Source organism: Marmota monax, unplaced genomic scaffold (assembly GCF_021218885.2).
Source record: "Marmota monax isolate L192 unplaced genomic scaffold, Marmota_monax_Labrador192_F-V1.1 WCK01_AAM20220418_F8-fsc00050, whole genome shotgun sequence".
NCBI classification, from domain to species: domain Eukaryota; kingdom Metazoa; phylum Chordata; class Mammalia; order Rodentia; family Sciuridae; genus Marmota; species Marmota monax.
In genome coordinates, this window is record NW_026694552.1 from 79,833 (window position 1) to 99,077 (window position 19,245).

Below are 19,245 nucleotides of genomic sequence, written 5' to 3' on the forward strand. Positions count from 1 at the left end.
AACTATCTGCTTATTTATTTTACAATTTACTTTGGCATGGAAAATTTCGATAATTTTATTTAACTAAGAAAGTAGTTTGTTAAATAAATTATCACTCAAAATATGAAAAAGAATAAATATATTAAAATTAGGATGTGCTTAGTTGAAATTGGGGATAGTTTAAACAATTTATTCTGTAAAGTTATAAGCACATCAAAATATTTATTTCAAACTTAAATTGAAGATATCAAAAATAGGAAAATTCAAAATTACCTCCTAGTAAGGGCATAAGAAAACATAATAATTATGAAATAATTGTTAAAATGGATACAAAGATATAATTTCTGTTCAGCATAGATGATATCTGACTGACATTACTCGTATAGTTTGTTAAGTAAATCAGGAACCAACAAACTCATCATTAACTTTAGCATGGCTTAAGGCAAGAGTACACACATAAGTCCACACATCATATATATATATATATATAAATATTTCAAAGTTAAAAATCAAGCTAACTATTTAACAAAATATATTCTTATTGACAAAATATAATTTCATAGAGACCTTGGAAGCCAGTGTCTAGCTCAAACTCTCACACTCCTTGGACTTCTGAACCAAAAAGTGATAATTTCAGGAAAGCCATCAACAATCTGTCTCTTGCCTCTTCCCACACTCTTCTCCAAATTGTTCCTCAAAGAGTCTTGCATGCTAGTGTGCAGACACCCCAGTTTGCATGTCTACACTCTATCCACAACTTCATCCCTGCTTTCAGCTACTTTTTAGCTAAACCTCAGACACAGAGACGTGAAGCAGGTAGTCAGACCAACAAATATCCTATCTTCAACAAACCCAAGAATAAATTTTATGTAAGCCTTAAAAATAAGTTCATGATTTGGGCACAGAATATCCAAGATTCAAGTTGTAAAAGAAAGAATTTCCGCATACTCTCTGAGAGTTCATTGAGTTGATAAAATAGATTGACAGGCTGATTAACAGGAAGTTTTACAAATTTATTACATGCATGGCAGCATCAGGAAAAAAAAAGTGAATACCCAAATTTCTAATAAGATCTAAAACTTATGAACCCTCTTTACAGTCCAGTAGTGAGAAGGGATATAGATAACTTAGGGGAGAATGAATCCTTTTGGACAAAGATGATTGGATTTAGGAACAATAGATGACAGTTTGCAATAGTTTTTTTTTTTTTTTTTTTCCTGGTGCTGATGTCTAATCTTTCTCTCCTGTGATAAAAGTTCATCTTCTCTGGTGAATAACAACCCTGATGTTGACAATCAATTTGTTTAGAGCAGGATCTTTCTTCAGTCAGATAAGAGGAACTCAATAACATCCTCTTCCTGTATCTACAGTCCACAAAGTACAGTAGAAATCACCCTCCCAAAGTGGCATATTTTGGAATGACACTTCCTGAATTCCTTTGCAATAGATAGGGAATGATCAAGAAAGAAGTCTGAGGCAAGGGACACAGGTGTGCAAGTCCCCTTGCCTTTTGATTTCTCACTTTCTGGAGAGTGGCATGGCACTAAGAGGTCAGAGTAGGATCCTCTAATCCCTCTCAGAACAGATCACCCCAGATTAGGACCACAGAAGATCAGAATATTCTGCCCCAAAATATGCATCTTTGTCATGGTGAGTGTTCTGCAATTATTTTGAGAAACTACAAACACAGATACTGTTATGAAAATCTGCCTCTTTTGTAAAAGAAATTTATATCTATAAAGGGAATTTTCACTTGTAAAGTTATCTGTACCATGGAGAAAATTGCTCCAAGATAATTTATAGTACTTGAGAGATTTATCTGCATAATAAAGCAACAATGATTTACTATGCATTAAATCCCTTGCCCTCCTATAATTTGTTTTCATCAATCCCCAGAAGCCCCAAGTTCTTATTCCTTTCTGTAGGTTAAGATGCTATAAAAGCTTAGATGCTTAGGTCATCTGGCCTGTATTTAAATCTCGTATTTTTGTTAGTCTTTGGCAAGCATATATAATAAGTTTTTCTCCTATTCATCAGTTTTATGCCAATTCATTGAACACCTTAGCCAAAGAACCTAGAAAGGTAGAAGGAAGTCATTTTCTCCTTAACTATAGGGCCTAAGGTATGTGCCTTTTTTTTATCAGATCTAAGGGATACACCTAATAACCACTTTTGTAGAGTAGTACTTAATCTATTCACATCTAGTTTATCCAAAAATTGCTTAAGCATCTAAGAAAGACTTGTTTCTTTTTTTATAGTTTATAAATTATAAAAAAATGTTCTTTTACACATATATTTGTAAGAATCTTATCTATCAGGGGGAGTGCTAAACATTATATACCCACCCCCAATATAGATACACAGAATTATAAAAGCACATAATAGACTTTGTGATGGCTTCCCAAAAGCACAACTTCAAATCTATTATTCTCATTTAAAGGTAATGGACTTTGTCAACTCTGAATGAAAACAAAGTTCAGTTATACCTTCTTGTTTAAAAATTGGGCAAGTCATTTAAACTTTTGGAAGAAAATTTCCTCATTAACCATGTAAGGATTTATTTTCTTAAAGCTCTTCAGAAATTCGAAGTAACTAAAAGGTTGTCTAGGTTTAACTTCAGGTACCAGATGCTGACTTTCTGATGATTCCAGTTAATACAAGTTATATACTATAGTGATTTAAAGGCATATGAGAGAGGCACTATGAAGAGACATATGACATATGACATTTGAAAACATATGAAGAAAAATAAGTTCCACAAATTGAAATGGCAAAACAATAGTGTACATACCAAGGTCTGCAAAATAACTTGGTGCAAATTTCTTTAAAACCCCCTGTGTAATTGTGTTTATATAACTGGCATGCTTCAAGGAGATTTGGAATGCATGTATTCTGTATTAGATGACAGTGTCATTCTAATGGCAAAAAGAGAAAGTGTATATAAATATACAGCAGTAACTTTAGGTCTTAATTTTGTCATGAGAGAAAATAAGAGAAGTCATATGAAGAACAAGGCAATGTGATTACCCTTCTAAGAAATAGTAGACAATGGCTTTCAATGTTATTATTTGTTTTAACTAATCCTCTTTCAGTTTGCAGTGTAGAGCTATGTATGGGGTAACAATTGGCAGGAATATGTGGTGCCGCAGTCTGGCTGGGCACAAATGCCGCAGTCTGGCTGGGCACACAATCACGAGCCACCACACAGCTTGTAGATCCAAACAGCAACTCTTTATTCCCAAACTCACACCAGCCGTCTACAATCACGTTCTGGGGAAATCCACGTTCTCTGCCCAAATCCACATCCACTGGGCTTCTGTCTCCCAAAAAATACTGTCTGAATCCCGTGAGAACTCAAGGGGAACTCAGGCAGCAGGATACGCCCTATTCCCAGCAGGAATAATCTTAAACCTGGAACGCCCTAAACCCGATTATCCTAAACCGGGAACACCCTAATCCCGGATCCGCCCTGGTCCTTGAGCAAGGTCACCTAACTGCAATGTCACTGCAAAATGTCCTATTTCCACGAGTCCTTCCACTAAGCAACATGGGGTACGCTGGCAAGGAAATTGTCATACCTACTTGGCTAATGGCTCCCAGCAATGTGGGACTCAGGACAAAAGAATAGGGATAGTAATTAAAGCAATAAAAAATGTACAATGGGGCTGGGGATGTGGCTCAAGCGGTAGCGCACTCGCCTGGCAAGCATGCAGCCTGGGTTCGATCCTCAGCACCACATACAAACAAAGATGTTGTGTCAGCCAATAACTAAGACTTTTAGAAATATGGGGTTGGTGTATATGTAACACAATTTTTAAAAGATATTCTACCCAAAATATCTTTGATAAATTGCCAAGAAACACCTAATAATTTAAGATGACAAATTCTTTGAAAACCCAACTTTATAAATTCTACTGAACATTAAATAACATAAATTTAAGAACTATTTTGAAGGTTAAATATAATGTTGGTAAAGAAAATAACAAACAGCTGAGTATGAAATAGATATTTGATAAAAATTTATGCTGGGTGCATTGGCACATGTCTATCATCCCAGGAACTTTGGAGGCTGAGGCAAGAAAATAGCAATTTTGAGGCCAGTCTCAGAAACTTAGCAAGACCATAAACAATTTATTGAGACCCTGCCACAAAATGAGAAATAAAAAGAGCTGGGGATGATGAAGCTGAATACCAAAGTGTCCCTGGATTCAATTTCCAGTATCAAATATGTATATATGTGTTACTATTATATATTATATATATATATATATATATATATATATATATATATATATGTATATATATATACATTATATTTCAACCTATATACATATTTTACACATAAATTATAAGTTATGTATTTTAAGTATTCTGCAAGTGTTTATGCACTCAATAAATCAAATTAATTTTAAACTAACATATAAATCCATGGATTGAAATGTATTTTTGTGGCTTCTGGAGGGAAAGTCTAGGAAGAAAGAGCCTGAAGATTGTAAACTACTTTGGTTGAGTGGACTATGCCCAATGAAGAATTCTAAATAGAAGAATATTAGTGGCCTGAAAAGCAAATAAACAGAAGGGATGTGGAGGATGTGGATGTAGAGGTGAAAGGAAGATTAACTTTAAAACCACTATTACTATGGATAAAAACTATAAAAGAATAAAAAACACATATTCTTCTTAGCCTTCCAATCTGCTTTTTATGCTATGCTACTTTACAATACAAAGGAGTTTCAGCATATAATGATCCATTTCCTTTGTATTTTCCCTTTTAAAGTTGCAAAATATTTCACTAAAAAGCACTTTAGGAAATCACAAATAAAAACACCTTATTACCTATAAGTACATTATGTTAAGAGATTTCTTATATTACTACAGCAATGTATAATTTGCATAGCCCTTTTTATGTACATTTTCTGCTTTGACCCTTACACCAACCCTAAGACTTATCAATTGTACAGGTCTTCTTATACTCAAGTGACAAAAATATCCAATACTTCAGAGTCCCATCTTCCATTTTAGGTCCAAACACAGTGGGCCAAATTCCTATCTAGTTTGACTTTAAGAGTTAACTTTTGTAGTTTGTTTTTAACTAGATTCTCTTCTAGAAATATTCCTCTGTAGAACTTTCAACTACATCTGGTATGTTCTTTGAAAACTTACCCAGACTCCACACTTCTGCAGGTCACATTTTTATACATTGAAAAATATTTTTACAAAGCTGCTGTAACCCTATACAACTTTACCATAAATGTGGACTCAATTCTCTAGAGCAAGGACCAAATCCAGCTCTAATTTTTAAGAAGATTTTAATATTTTACAGAAGTCTTTGTTGTAAGAGAATCAATTCGTGACATACAGAAACCTAAAGCTAGATGGAGCTTTTTATAGAGTCTACTGGTCTAATAATCTAAACTGGCTCAAGTTTATCCCTTTCAAATATCTCTGAGCATATCTTCTCTGCCCAAATTTTTGTTTTCTTACAATTCTAAATTCCAAAGAAAGTTAAATTTTAAAAATTGCAATATTATCAAGCAAAAAAATTTAGGCTTGCTTTCCATTTCATGTTATAATTTAAATTTAGCATGGCATAAACAAAATTTCCATTAAGTGGTTTCTACATTATAACAGGGAGCAAACTTACCTCAAAAATAATTGAAGCCTGGACAAGTGTAGTGGCACATGCCTATAATCCCAGTGGCTCAGGAGGCTGAGGCAGGAGGATCATAAGTTCAAAGCCAGCCTCGGCAATTTAGTGAGACCCTGTCTCAAAAAAAAAAAAAAAATGGTAGGGGAGTGGATGGGGATGTTTGTCAGTAGTCAAGTGTTCCTAGGTTCAATTGCCAGTACCCACCCAAAAAATAAATTTTAAGCCTTTATAATTAAAGGAAAAAAAATTCAAGCATTGTTATTGCATCTCTGCTAGTAGGTAACTTTGTGGTTTGATTTCACTTAGAGCATCTCATAATGCTCCATTACACTCATTTTACATTTAAGAAATTGAGATTTGAAAAATTTTTTACTCACCTTGTTTAAATTCAAAGAAAAAATTTGAATGTCCAAACAATACAATTAATACATAATAAAACTTAAAAAAAATAAAGCTTTATGACTCCTCATGTAGGTCTTTCTCTACTCTGTCAAAATTCTTTGACAAAGTCAAAATATAAAAAAATTTTCAAATAACTCAGTAGTCCATTTGACTATACTAATAGTCTCATGTTGACAACAGAATTATATTTTGGGGGGTGTTTCAAAACCAAGTAATTTAAAATATTGCATAAGACTCTCTGTCAGGGAAATTTAATGTAAGCTTGTCTTTACCTCTCCTTCTTTCACTTACTTTAACTATAAAATCTGTAAATGCCAGAAAAGACCAGGTAAGGAGAACTTGGAAAGGTGGTAAAAAGAAAGGTAAACTGGTTTGGAACCTAATAACTAGAAAAACACTGGCTTAAGACTTCTTGTATTTCCATGATACATAAAAAAACAGAAGGCGGCCACCTAGAACAGCATTTCCTGACACCAAAACTAGAGGGGCTGACCAGATGAAATCATTATCCCCCTGGATTTTACAGGAATCCTACAAAGAACACCAAACCAGCCTGTGTTATCTACAAGGAGGATTAGTAGAGACGCTGCTGACAATAAACAGTCAAGGAAATGCTGTTCTTTCCAATCATCATTATCATCCTTGTCATCTTGTCATGTTGGAGATAATATCTTACTCATACCAAGAAATGCTGAGGTGTAAAGGGCTAAGAAAGATGGTAAAGCATTTCCTTATTCAGTGCTTCCAGTGACCTATGTACTTTCTTGACAGCACCTCTAATGAATCAAGACTTCTTTGTGGGTTTGTCTCAGAAGAACTTAGAGTCATTCACATACCTCAAGGCAAACATTCCCTCCCCTCAGGGATCTGGCTATTTGGGGGAATAATGTGTCCTTAATGGGATGAAGTGCAGCATTAAATCACATACTCTGTGGGAACCTTACCTTCTTTGTTCCAACTTGTATTTAAGGAGCCACACTGGAAGTAAGACTTTGGAGTCTCACCCCTGGAGAGGAGGCTCTGCTTAGGAATTCCCAGTTGGGATGCTGAAAAGTTGTCTCACGTTTCTCCAGCTACATGACGTCAGGAATTGGTGTTTCCTCTGATCTGGCAATGCATTTCCTTCTCTTTCCCTTTTGCTTTCAGATTATTGCTCAAATTAATATTACCATGTATAAAGAAACTGTCTTTATTGTCTAAGGGTTCTGATCTGCCAATTTCAGCAAACTGATGTAACAGTTTCACATAACAAGGTGAAAGCTAGCCTGCAGAACTAGCCTGAAGAAAAAAAAAAAGACCCTGATCAGAAACCATTTCTGTCTCACGTGGAGATAATCTCCCTGAAAAAGGTCCATTTTAGGAATAACTCTTCTATAATGTGGACTAAAAGATTCCTTCCCCCACCAGGCTGCCTGTCTAATGAAGTGCTTTTAGGGGTCAGGCAGCATCAGCAGGCACCAGTATTAGCTTCAACAGACACTAGACAGTGTAAGTAAAAAAATAACACCACAAATTCTCAAAAATTAAACTGACAGTAGAACCAAAACCCAGATCAGTAAATGAAATAATCCAATGAGAAAAGTGGGAAATGGAGGAAAAATGCCAAATCAAAGGAATACACAATATAACGGCTCCCCAAGACTGAATTAAAATAATAGCTCTCTTATTTAATTATAGGTTTCTTTTTTAATTTAAATTAATGTCTTGTGTATATGCATGGGGTTAAGATTCACTGTGGTATATTCATATTTGTACAATAGCAAAGTTATGTCAGACATACTCTACTATTTTTCCCTCTACCATCAATCTTTCCTTTCTTTCATTCCCCTTCATCTGCTCCACTGATATTTCTTCTATTTTTAAATCCCTCTTATTTTAAAAACTTCTGCATATCAGAAAAAGATATGACCTTTAACTTTTTTGAGATTGGCTTATTTCACTTACCATAATAGTCTTCAGTTCTACCCAGAAGAATAGAGGGAGGGAAACAGAAGGAAGAAGGAAGAAAGAGAAAGGGAAAGTACTGGAACTCAATTAGAACTAATTATATTCCATCATATTACAATTATATAAAAATGAATCCTAATGTTATGTAAAACTTGAAAGAATCAATAGAACAATAAAACCACAATAATAATAATAATAATAATAATAGAGTGAAAATAAACTTTTAGAGGTGGTGTTTATGTTTATAGTATAGATTGTGGTAATGGTTTCATGGACACATTCTTATATCCAAATTCATCAAGCTATAAATACTAATTATATGTAGGTTTTGTATCAATCACACTTCAATAAAATGGTTTAAGAAGTAAAAAAAAAAATGACCCAGAAGCAAGGGCACACACCTATAATCCCAGTGAATTGGGAGGCTGAGGCAACAGGATTACAAATTCAAAGCCAGCTTCAGCAATTGTCAGGCGCTAAGCAACTCAGTGAGACCCTGTTTCTAAATAAAATGCAAAATAGGGATGAGGATGTTGCTCAGTGGTTGAGTGCCCCTGAATTCAATCCCCATCACACCTCCCCTCAAAAAATAAATTTTTAAAAGAGAGAATAAAAAGACACATTACTCTAAAAATAAAACAGTTTTCCAGTTGCAAACTAAATTAGGAAGACTATGGAGAAACACTGGTAGGCAACCCAGAAAGCTAGAAACCAGGTAAAAAACAAAGAAGAAGAATAGAGAATTGATTAAAAAAAGTCAATGGCAGCACCTGGTGACTGGTGGCTCAGTGATGAGGCCAATTTCTTCTAAAAAGAAGAAAGAAATTCTCTCACCAAGTTTAAGAAAGCAGATGCCAACGTCCACCAAATTCATAATCTGAGGAAACAATTACTCATAACTAGAAAGTTGAATCATTCTGGGAGAAATCTCCAGTGTTCCCTAGCAAAGAGAATGAAAGGGGGAGGAGGCAACACCTTTAAAAACTCCTTGTTTGGACTCCCCAAGGAATCCCTAGAGTTTATCTTTGTTTTACGCATTTCACTACATATTTTTTTTTTAGCTTGCTCTCGACACACTTGAAATTTAAATATTGAAGACCAGGGGGTTCCAACATGGTGGCGGACGTGGAGAGATAAATTCTCTGACCTCTTCAGCTGCGTGGGCAAAGGGAGTCTTAAACCGTCTGAATGCTGTTTGCTCAGGATCACTAGGCAATGCTGAGCTGACGTGGACCTGGGGTGAACAGTATGCGTCCCTCAGAACACACACCGAGCCCAGAGCGGGTGAATTCAGGCTCCTGTAAGCAGTTTCTGGCTGACCGACTGCGTCTCACAGCCAGACCTCCATCTCTCAGCCAAACCGCTGTGACTCAGCAGCACTACAAACACTCCCGCTGAATACAGAAACAATTCTTCGGCTCCTCCGTGAAACTTTTGAGGTTAATACCAAAACTTCATAGGCAGTGGCTATCGGACACCCGGCAAAGGGAATGAACTGCCGCCATTCGCATGGGATACCACCATGGCAGAGAACTGACGTCACCAGAATGCCAGAATGCAGTGGAGGAGATAACTTCATTGAAACTAGCTGCTGCAGGTGTGTAACCCCCTAGCCCTTCCTCTCCACACAGCAGGGAAACCTCAAGGGCCCCCTCTCAGCTCTCCTGTGAGCACGATAGTCAGACCCAGGGAATCAGGAGCGGTGGGACCCACGTTGCGGGACTCCCGGCTTCCGCTCCCACCAGCACTGACAACTGAGGTCTCTTGCACCAGCTCCCAGGGGCATGGCTACCGGAGGGCAGGCAAAATACGCTGAGGGCTCTCAGCCCCAAGCTCCACAACCTTAGGGTCTGGGGGAATGGCAAGCAGGGAGAGTGTGCCCACTCATTCAAGAAAATAGGGATCCTGGGAGCAGCAGAACTAGTGTGTAGCCAGTATTGTGGTGAGCATCACCAGTGAGCGGGGCCTGGCTAGAGGAAAAGTGGAGAAGTGACTGGATACCAGAAAAGGCCCTAGGCACTCAGGATTGGAGAACCGCCCAGTAGGGGAGGAGGAGCCGCCTCACAGTGATTGGTTCCTGCATATTGAGAGGAGAAGCTTGGCCCGGTGGGCACAGCTTCATCTACTGGAAAAGAAGTTAATCAAACTCTAAGACTGCATTTTTAATCTTTTTATTATTATTTTTATATATTTTTTTATTTTTTTATTATTTTTTTAAATTTTTTTAATTTTTTTTATTTTCTATTTTCTATTTTTTCTTTTGTCTTTTCATTTCTTTTCAATTTACTTATTCTCCTTTCCTTGAATTCTACCTGTTTACTCTAATTCTCTTTAGCAACTTCTTCCCTCCCAGACTAATACCTTTCCTCCCAAGCATCACAACGCTGTTTATGTGTAATTTACTAAATATGTATAGGTAAATGTTCCGAGGCATTACATAGTGCTACCAATTCCCTAGCTACCCCCAAATACTCCAGACCATTCTCCTGTTAATATAACTCATCAGTAGAGCAACATTCCAAGGTTGCCAAGAGATACAACCTCAATACCATCACATCACTTGACCTAAACATAAGTCCCAAGACCAAACCACAGATCACTATATGCCATCAGAATCCATACACAGTTTAGGAAACGAATGAATATGCATTAAAGTGCAACAAAATTCATCATCTCTATTCATAGTCTCCCATCACAAAAGAGAGACACCAGAGACACACAAAACCAAATAAATTTATGGGAGTAAACAGTAACTCAGCAGTCAAACAGAACCAGAAGTAACATGAGCATCATGAAAAAGCAAGGAAGAAAAGGAATACAAACAATGCTGGACAGCCTAAATATACAGAAGGACCTAGAGGCATCAGAAAAATTGTCAAATAAAGAACTCAAGGAATACCTTAGACAGATGGAATGAAATGTTAAAGAGGACATGAGACAGCAAATTCAAACAATGAAAGAACACATTGAAAATGAATTACATAAAAAGAAAAAAGAAGCAAATAAGCAACTTTACCAGGAGATAGAGATTATAAAAAAGAATCAAACAATAATCCTAGAAATGATGGAAAATATAAACCAAATTAAAAACTCAAATGAGAGTATCACTAACAGAGTGGAGCAAGTAGAAGCCAGAATGTCAGACAATGAAGACAAAATATATCATCTTGAAAAGAGTCTAGCCAACTCAGAAAGGCTGGTAAGAAATCATGACAAAAACATCCAAGAGATATGGGATAACATAAAAAAAACAAACTTAAGAGTCATCAGGATAGAGGAAGTTATAGAGGTTCAAACCAAAGGAATGAGCAATCTGTTGAATGAAATAATTATAGAAAACTTTCCAGATATAAAAAAGGAAACGGATGTACAAATTTTAGATGCATACAGGACACCGAGCATACAAAATCACAGTAGACCAAGGCCAAGACACATTGTTATGAAGATATGCAATATACAGAACAAATAAAAAAATATTAAAAGCTACAAGAGAAAGGAGACAGATTACATTCAGGGGTAAACCAATAAGGTTAAAGGCGGATTTTTCATCACAGACGCTGAAAGCGAGAAGATGCTGGAACAACGTATTTCAAACACTGAAAGACAATGGATGCCAACCAAGAATTTTGTATCCAGCAAAATTAAGCTTCAGGTACAACAATGAAATAAAAATCTTTCATGATGAACAAAAGTTAAAATAATTTGCAGCCAGAAAACCAGCATTGCAAAGCATCTTGAGCAAAACACTACACGAGGAAGAAATGATGAAAAACAATAACCAAAACCAACAGTGGGAAGTACCTCAGTAAAGCGAGTGGTGGGGGGGAAAGCTAATCATGAAGAAACAAACCAAATTAAAAAAAAAGATAAATAATTAAGCATGGCTGGAAGTACAAACCATATATCAAGAGTAACCCTAAACATTAATGGCTTAAACTCACCAATAAAGCGACATAGGCTGGTAACATGGATGAAAAAAAAATCCAACAATATGCTGCCTCCAGGAGACACATCTGATTGGAAAAGACATACATAGGCTGAAGGTGAAAGGTTGGGAAAAATCATACCACGCACACGGTCCTCGGAAGCAAGCAGGGGTGGCCATCCTCATATTGAATAAAATCGACTTCAAGACTAAGTTAATCAAAAGGGATAAGGAAGGACATTATATACTGTTAAAAGGAACCATTCACCAACAAGACATAACAATTATCAATATTTATGCACCAAATAATGGTGCTGTGACATTCATAAAACAAACTCTCCTCAAGTTCAAGAATCAAATAGACCACAACACAATAATTATGGGTGACTTCAACACACCTCTCTCTCCATTGGACAGATCCTCCAAACAAAAGTTGAATAAAGAAGCTTTAGAACTCAATATCACAATCAAGAGCCTAAACTTACCTGACATATATAGAATATATCAACCATCATCAAGAGGATATACTTTTTTTCTCAGCAGCACATGGATCCTTCTCAAAGATAGACCATATATTATGCCATAGGGCAACCCTTAGTATGTGTGGAGATAATTCCATGCATTTTATCTGATCATAATGGAATTGAACTGGAAATCAAATATAAAAGAAGGAAGGAAAAATCCTACATCACTTGGAAAATGAACAATATGTTACTGAATGATCAATGGGCTACAGAAGACATAAAGGAGGAAATCCACAAATTCCTGGTGATAAATGAAAATACAGACACAACACATCGGAATCTATGGGACACAATGAAAGGAGTTTTAAGAGGGAAATTCATTGCCTGGAGGTCATTCCTCAAAAAAAGAAAAAAACAACAAATAAGTGACTCACATTTCATCTCAAAGCCCTAGAAAAGGAAGAGCAAAACAACAGCAAATGTATCAGAAGGCAAGAAATAATTAAAATCAGAGCGGAAATCAACAAAATTGAAACAAAAGAATCTATTGAAAAAAATTGACAAAACTAAAAGTTGGTTTATACAATGAAAACTACAGAACCCTAAAGAGAGAAATAGAAGAAGATCTTAGAAGATGGAAAAATATACCCTGTTCATGGATAGGCAGAACTAACATCATCAAAGTGGCGATATTACCAAAAGTTCTCTATAGGTTTAATGCAATGCCAATCAAAATCCCAATGGCATTTCTTGTAGACATAGATAAAGCAATCATGAAATTCATATGGAAAAATAAAAGACCCAGAATAGCAAAAGTTACTCTAACCAGGAAGTGTGAATCAGGCCGCATAGCGATACCAGATTTCAAACTATACTACAGAGCAATAGTAACAAAAACAGCATGGTACTGGAACCAAAACAGGCGGGTGGACCAATGGTACAGAATAGAGGACACAGAGACTAATCCACAAAGCTACAACTACCTTATATTTGATAAAGGAGCTAAAAGCATGCAATGGAGGAAGGATAGCATCTTCAACAAATGGTGTTGGGAAGACTGGAAATCCATATGCAACAAAATGAAACTGAATCCCCTCCTCTCGCCATGCACAAAAGTTAACTCAAAGTGGATCAAGGAGCTAGATATCAAATCAGAGACTCTACGTCTGATAGAAGAAAAAGTTGGCTCCGATCTACATATTGTGGGGTCGGGCTCCAAATTCCTTAATAGGACACCCATAGCACAAAAGTTAATAACAAGAATCAACAAATGGGACTTACTTAAACTGAAAAGTTTTTTCTCAGCAAGAGAAACAATAAGAGAGGTAAATAGGGAGCCTACACCCTGGGAACAAATCTTTACTCCTCACACTTCAGATAGAGCCCTAATATCCAGAATATACAAAGAACTAAAAAAAATAAACAATAAGAAAACAAATAACCCAATCACCAAATGGGCCAAAGACCTGAACAGACACTTCTCAGAGGAGGACATACAATCAATCAACAAGTGCATGAAAAAATGCTCACCATCTCTAGCAGTCAGAGAAATGCAAATCAAAACCACCCTAAGATACCATCTCACTCCAGTAAGATTGGCAGCCATTATGAAGTCAAACAACAACAAGTGCTGGCGAGGATATGGGGAAAAGGGTACACTTATACATTGCTAGTGGGACTGCAAATTGGTGCACCCAATTTGGAAATCAGTATGGAGATTCCTTGGAAAGCTTGGAATGGAATCACCATTCGACCCAGCTATTCCCCTTCTCGGACTATTCCCCAAATACCTAAAAAGAGCGTACTATAGAGATATAGCTACATCGATGTTCATAGCAGCACAATTCACAATAGCTAGACTGTAGAACCAACCTAGATGCCATTCGATAGATGAATGGATGAAAAAATGTGGCATTTATACACAATGGAGTATTATACAGCACTAAAAAATGACAAAATCATGGAATTTTCAGGGAAATGGATGGCATTAGAGCAGATTATGCTAAGTGAAGCTAGCCAATCCTTAAAAAACAAATACCAAATGTCTTCTTTGATATAATGAGAGCAACTAAGAACAGAGCAGGGAGGAAGAGCAGGAAGAAAAGATTAACATTAAACAGATACATGAGGTGGGAGGGAAAGGGAGAGAAAAGGGAAATTGCATGGTAATGGAGGGAGATCCTCATTGTTATACAAAATTACATATAAGAGGTTGTGAGGGGAATGGGAAAATAAACAAGGAGAGAAATGAATTACAGTAGATGGGGTAGAGAGAGAAGATGGGAGGGGAGGGGAGGGGAGATAGTAGAGGATAGGAAAGGTAGCAGAATACAAAAGTTACTAATAGGGCATTATGTAAAAATGTAGATGTGTAACCGACGTGATTCTGCAATCTGTATTTGGGGTAAAATTGGGAGTTCAAAACCCACCTGAATCAAATGTATGAAATATGATATGTCAAGAGCTTTGTAATGTTTTGAACAACCAACAAAAAAAAAGAACTATGTAATGTTTTGAACAACCAATAATAAAAACAAATTCTTATGAAATGTTTGGGGGGTGAATAGCCAAATCCCCCGTTGACTATTAAAGAGTTATGTGCTGGTCCTTGGGAGCACTGTACAAGTGTGCTTACCATGAGCTAAGAGTTGTATCTTATTTCTATGGGTTTTGTTTTACCTTGCTGTGTACACAGTATATATAAAAGACAAATGAGTCCTAATCTAGATGTTAAAGAGGTTGTCAGGGCTATAAGCTCATATTTTGAAGACATTTTCAAATTAGAACTATTGTTACATTTGTGCAGTTTATTCCAGACTGTCATGTACATAGTGGACAAATTGAGTCCTTCTTTGAAAATTCTAGTCTGTCTACGTGTTTAGAAGTGCCCAATGAAAAAGTACTAAAATGCTACTGTGTAAATATTTTTTTTTACTAAAATTCATATGAAATAGTCTTTTGGGAATGAAACTATTAAACCACCTCTGTGGTTTAATAGTATAATACTGTCTGTACTTGTTCAGTGATATGGAGGAGGTGGGAGGAAACAATTGCAAAATATGTTAGTGTGTTCATACATGGACATTTTCAAACATCAGTTTTATGTATTTTTGGTCATTTTGTTTTGCTGAGAATATAGTGCATATAATGGTCAAATGAGCAGCAATTTTGCAATACCTAGTCTCTATATGTTAAAGACCTTGCCAGTATCTGACTACTTAGATAGTAAAATTAGAACATTTTGTACATTTTTTATTGAAATTCGCAGTAAAGCTTGTTCTCTCTAAATGACTATCGGATATGAATTTGTTCAACCATCTCTAAGTGTTGCATGTGCCTGTACTTGTCCATTAGACTGAAAGTAGAAAGAAGAAAGTGAGGAGGGAAAGGTTCAAGGACAAAATATTAGGGGCTGGAGTTGTGGCTCAGAGGTAGAGGGCTTGCCTAGCATGTGTGAGACACTGGGTTCAATCCTAAGCACCACATAAAGTAAAATAAAGACAGTGTATACACTTATAACTAGAAAGTAAATATTTTTAAAATGGTCATATTAGAAGACACCTCAGATTATTTAAAAAAAGATGTTAGTAAAGAGGGAAAGGAAAATTTAATCCTTCATTCAGTATGTGCTATGGACATAGCAAGTTTGTGCCCTGCCCCAATTCATATGTTGAAATCCTAATTCCCAAAGTGCTGATACCTTGAAGATGGAGCCATTGAGAGGTGATTAGTTCACAGGAGTGGAACCTGTATGAATGGTGGCTTTTATTAGTGCTCTTACAAAAGAAACCCCAGAGAGCTATCTTGGCATTTCCTCCATGTGTGGACACAGTGAGAGGGTGCTATCTTTCTATTGGGAAACAAGCCCTTACTGATTACTGAATCTACTGTTGCCTTGATTATGGACTTTCTAGCTAACAGAACTTCAAGAAATTAGTTTCTGTTGTTTATAACTTAAGTAGTATATGGCATTTTATTATATCAGCCTGAATGAGCAAGATAGTATGTGAACTTATGAACTTTATGCACAGTTAATAAAACTAGCTTTAATTACCAACTTGGCTATAGAAATTATAAATGATAAGGTCATTCTTCTCATGAAAGCAGATCTTACACATTAGACACTTAAGTAAGGTACACAGGGTTTAAGGGAGTGTGAAAGTCTCCAAAGTTCACCTTAATCATCATCTTTTTTTTTCCCTTCATTTTTAACTTCCTCATTTTGGGAACCCTTGTACAAAAAAAATACAATATTTCTTTGTTATTTTCCATATCTGATATAAAGTGGAGATTGGTACAAAATACTCAAAATGCACTCACAAACTTAGTTAAGTAGATACTCTTTTTATTACACACTTAATGATAATGAAATTTCACTGGAAAGCTAGGAAAATGATTTTCAATTTTACTTGTCTGTTCATTAAATATAATGTCATTTGAGGAAAAGAATGTATTATTGTATTAATGAGGAAAAGACTGTACTGTTGTGTTAATAACTCATGAATGCTTCCTTTAAGACTACTTGTCATTTTGAATGGATTTAGCATACCATTGAAAAAATGTCCTGGAAAATATCTAATATGTCAGATATTTTAATCCTTTATTAATTTAACTTGGTCCCATTGGCCTAAGCTTCTAAATTTCTTAGATTTCCCATTAGAACAAATTTGGAATATGGAAAATAAAATTAATAATAAATCTTAATTATTACTATTCAGTGAAACTAGAGTAATTTATTCTAAGTATAAAATATGTAACTAATAATATAAATGTCATTTCAAAATAAATTCATCATAACTATTTGTGCCTGAAAAACATAACATGTACATTATTTATTCTGACAATTAACCAGACAATGGAATAGGGATAGATTAGCTAAATATCTAGAATGAAGGTGTCAACTCTCACTCAAATATTAGAATATCTTTGGAGGTCATGGTTGAACTCACAGAGATCAGTAGAAGTAGAAAAAATGAATTAAACCAGATAAAATTTTAGAAATTCCATACTATTTTCAGAGATTACATGATGGTCAGTTGGGGGCTGATCTGGAGATCCTAGTGAATTGTAAGATGTGCCTGTAATATTTGAATTTCCTTTGATAATCAGAATGAACAGTTTCATTCTTATGATGAATCTATGAATTCTACATATATTGTAGGAAAAAGAGATTAGTATCTTTATAGGTATTTTGTATAATACAGTGCCAATTTCACCCTGTATAATAGTGAATAAATAACTGAGGTAATAATTACATGGAGCATATTTTAATGGAGTATATTTCAGTGCTGTATTTCTTTCTCCTGTCTTAAAAATTATAATGATAATGAGAAGATCTATTTAAAACATAAACAATATTTCCCACAGTTATCCACTTCTATTTGTTATAAATGGGACTAATTTTCACTACATGTGAAAAATAAGTAAATTGATTTTAAAAGCCAGATTGCATTCATTTTGGAACCTATAATTTCTCCCCTGATCTCTATATTCTAACCATACTTAGCACTGAAATATAACCGTTAATTCCTTGAATGATATCCAGGTTTCTTAACAGCATACCTTGATACTGGAAGATTTAACATTTATGGTTATAATTAACCTAAAGAACCACAGCATGTAATGGTTTGTAATTTCATTGAATCATTAATTTGAGTAGGGTGTTTTAAAGTTAGGATGAATAAAATTAGCAGGCAGCTCAGTACATAAACGCTGAGAAACACAAACAAACAGTAAAAACAATAGCAATAAAATCAACTTTCTACATCCAGAAGCTGGCCTGGTACTATCTCTTCTGTTTTGGTGTGACTACAAGTTTGCCGCACACTCACAACAAACTCTCCGTGTTCTCCCATTTAACATACACAATTTCATATATCATCAACATTAGATGATATCACTCTGTAACCATGCAAATAAAATCAAAACTACTCCATAATCATGGCAAAGTCCAGACAAAAACATGAATTGCTCAAGCCCAAATATACCAAAATACTCCTCTTGGGGGTGTTAGTTTTCTACTGCTGCTATAGCAAAATCACCATAAACTTAGGCATTTTGTTATCTCAGTTCTGTAAGTCAGAAGTCTAGTAGAGTACATTTCACAGGGGTCTTCTGCTCTGGACTTCACAATACTGAAACAGATGTTGACAGGACTGCATTTACTTCTAGAGGCTATGGGGAAATAATCTGCTTCCAAGCTCACTCAAGTTTTTGGCAGAATTCAGTTTTGTCAGTTGTAGGACTCAGGTCCTTCTTTTCGTTGTTGACTGTCAGCTAGGGGCTTTTACTTACACCTAGATATAGCTAGCATTCTTCTTCATGCTCATCACATGCCCTTATGTTTAGCAATGGTGAGTAGAGCTGTACTTCAGTTTTCTGATTTCTTCTCTGCCACATTTTTCCAGCCTGATGATCTACCGAGGGTTCCCTGTTGGGTATTCAGCAGACTATTGATCATAAAGCATGTGTGGGGACAAGTGATGAGACTGGGGAGAGATCAACATAAAATGATTGTAAAGGAATTACTAAATATTTACACAGGTCCAGAAATAATACCTGTTCCCACAAGCCTGACTGGAAAATATCATAGTGCATATAGCATGGAATAGCGTACACAGAAGCATATTGCTTCAACATAGTGGGAAATTATTATCAATAGACTAAACTTCTCTTCTGGTCCAGTCTAAGAAATGTTAAAAGCAAGATGTAGAAGGACCAAACTGTTTCCAAGTAACTTCAAATTCAATTCACTTCAGATCAAGTTTCAAGAATATTTTTAGGAATATAAATATATCCGAAATCCAACAGTAAAAAATTCACAATATTGTGCTTCCAAAATTATTACCAGTAATGAAGAGAAGTAGGAAAATCAGACC

The 19,245-nt window shown here is 35.7% G+C and overlaps 1 pseudogene; it reads right to left on the reverse strand.

Moving 5' to 3' along the window:
* The window catches only part of LOC124076721 (oxidoreductase HTATIP2-like), a 146,120-nt pseudogene that overhangs the window by 68,629 nt on the left and 58,246 nt on the right, over positions 1-19,245 (reverse strand).